Source organism: Vitis riparia, chromosome 14, assembly GCF_004353265.1.
Source record: "Vitis riparia cultivar Riparia Gloire de Montpellier isolate 1030 chromosome 14, EGFV_Vit.rip_1.0, whole genome shotgun sequence".
Classification (NCBI taxonomy): Eukaryota; Viridiplantae; Streptophyta; class Magnoliopsida; order Vitales; family Vitaceae; genus Vitis; species Vitis riparia.
This window is the reverse complement of record NC_048444.1, coordinates 9,216,199-9,218,891: the sequence shown is the minus strand read 5'-3', so window position 1 is coordinate 9,218,891 and position 2,693 is coordinate 9,216,199. Positions and strand designations below refer to the sequence as shown.

The window sequence follows — 2,693 nt, the reverse complement described above, 5'->3', positions numbered from 1 at the left end:
TAATTTAGGCACAAGTTTCCCCCAAAACCAAGGATAGATGACTAAATATTACAAGATGCTTCAAATGAGTCTCCCATGGGTTTATATAGAACCAGAAAGCTTCTGGAGACTCCTACACTTAGCCATAGGAGAGAAGAGTGTGGAAAGTTTTAGAGATGCCTAGAAAAGTCAACACATCTCTACACTATGGTGGAAGACATGAAAGGAGTTCAAGACTTTCTAAAGAATTCTTGATATCTTTTATATATTCTTGTACATAGGTTTGTACATAAAAGTGTGTAGAAAGTTCTAGATTATTCTTGAGTTGTAAGGAACCTTCCAAGGTTTCAACAGTTCCATTGGTGCCTATAAATAGGTGAGACCCTCATTTGGCCAAGACACCATCCAAAAAACCACCCAAATCACTTCATAACTAAGCAAGTGAGTTCCCAAAGCACTTGTAAAGCTTCCTTTGAGTAATAAAAACTTGTATTATTTAAGAGTTGCTTATTATGCCTTCTAAAACTTTCGAGTCGTGAGCATCTTAGTATAACAAGTTAAGCATTGAGAATAAGACCGAGTTAGCAAGATCGAGTGTCTTGATTTGTTTTAGTGTCGCACGAGTTTAGGAAAAGACTAAGGTGGTGTTTGTTTTTTGGCTTAATAGAAAAAACCAAAATATTTAGCTTTTTCTATTTAGCTAAAAGTAACCTATTGACATCATCCAACATAATTAAATTAAACCTATTGATAATAAGTTTATTTTAATTATGTTGGATGATGTCAACAAGTTATTTTTACCTGAATAGAAAAAATCAAATATTTTAGTTTTTTCTATTCGGTTAAAAAATAAACACCACCTCCGTAACATAAAGCTAATAATGAATGATTATTTGTTTCCGTTAGAAAAAATTGTACAAATAATAATATGTTTTGAGCACAAAATCATAACGGCCAAATAAAATAAGCTTTTTTTTTTCTTTTTTATAGAATTAAATAGGGATATGACAATTTTAAAAAATTAGATAAACCACGTGATCTAGTCTTGTCATTATAAAAATAATGAACACACCAATTTTTAAGAGAGAATTACAGTTGGATTATATGCACATTAGACCAAATAATCCATACTCCTTTTTTATTTTTTATTTTTTTTCTTCTCCCTTAATTTTTCTTCTCAGTTTTTGTGTGGACTGCCCACCTCCACGTGGTGGGGATGGGGATGCCACTCAACCTTTCAGCGTGTGGTTGAAACAGGAAGTCGGGATCAGTATTTCTCTCCCAAAATGCCTATATATATAAGCTCTCACTGCATGATTAAAACAAACTTAATTGAAAACTACCATATACATGGTTTTATCTTTCTGTGTTTGTGTAGGTAAGCAGTAATGGGGAAGATGAGCAAAGTGACGATGATTTTAGCACTGGGAACTATTTCTGTGCTGAGAATCGAAAAAACAGAATCAGGTAATTATTAATCTCTCTCCAGCAGATTCTCCATTGGCATGCATGAGGAAATTAAAAGGATTAATCTTATGACGGTGTAGAGATCAGTGCATGAGATCTTTTAACATACGAAAAATCAAATACTTTGATTAATTCTTAGACATGGGGCACTCTCTCAGTGGGCATATGGGATTGGGATCCCAACAGTTTTTCTGATGATCAGAGTTCAAATTTAATATTATCTCATGAGTTTATTAGGCTTGTCTGAGCCCAGCCACCTGTCCTGTTGGGTCTATTTACAGATCAATCTCCCTCTTTCGGATTCTGAAAATATAGTGAGTGTTCTTGTAACATGAGTGCTGGTTTGAGTACTTTTCTCCTCTTCATTTTTTCTGGTTCTATTTAGTCCTTTTCTTTTTCTTTTTCTTTTTCTTTGTCTTTTTTCCGTTATTTACTGATTCTTAATCATGAGGTATAAAGCCTTCCACATTTTCTGAGTTCAGTATGGAAATGGTATCATACAGATCTAGTTAGGGTTTTGTACATGCTAATAACACACTATATATATTGACACATCATGTTTTTGCAGAAAATGGAGATGAACAACCATTTTACGAGATTATGGAATACTCACTTGAGCAAGAAATTATGGGCACCTCGTGTTTTGCAGAGACTGCGAGGTTTCTTTAGTTAAAAGCCTCGGCCTTGGACCTTCACCATGGCCAAAAGGTGGTGAGGACCTTTTTCAAACATAATAATATTTGAGGGTGAGGCTTTATAACAAAACAACTTTACGTGGATTAAATGACCTCATTGGTTGTAAGAAGAGTCCGAGAATAATGACTGTATACTATTTTGTTTTTATTGTTGTTTTTCTGTAATATTTTGGAAAAAGGGATTTTTCTGTAATATTTTGAAAAAAAGGGATAGAGAAAACCCTAAACTTGGGTTATGCTATGTGAATTTTTATGCATTGAAATTTGTCAAACCTTAAACCACCAAAAAAAAAAAATCAAATAACATTATATAATTTGCATAAACTAACACATACAAGAATTCAATTAATAGTGTAATAAAAGAAAACATACACAATAATTTAATCAATTTGATCTACATTCACAAAGGAAAGGAGACTCAGGTGATGCATTATTACTTAAAAATTACACCCTCAAAGCTCTTATATGAATTAAGCTTTTATGCATACACACCTCACTATACAACAATAATAAAGATCTCCCAAAGAAGAAAACAATTAACCTTAGACCCCT

The 2,693-nt window shown here is 33.0% G+C and overlaps 1 long non-coding RNA gene across 1 annotated transcript; it reads left to right on the top strand.

Moving 5' to 3' along the window:
• The first annotated feature begins 1,321 nt into the window (after positions 1-1,321).
• LOC117931051 lies at positions 1,322-2,405 on the top strand. Its single transcript, XR_004653963.1, has 2 exons — positions 1,322-1,446; positions 2,015-2,405. It is a non-coding gene; the product is annotated as an uncharacterized LOC117931051 (long non-coding RNA).
• The last annotated feature ends 288 nt before the right edge of the window (positions 2,406-2,693 follow it).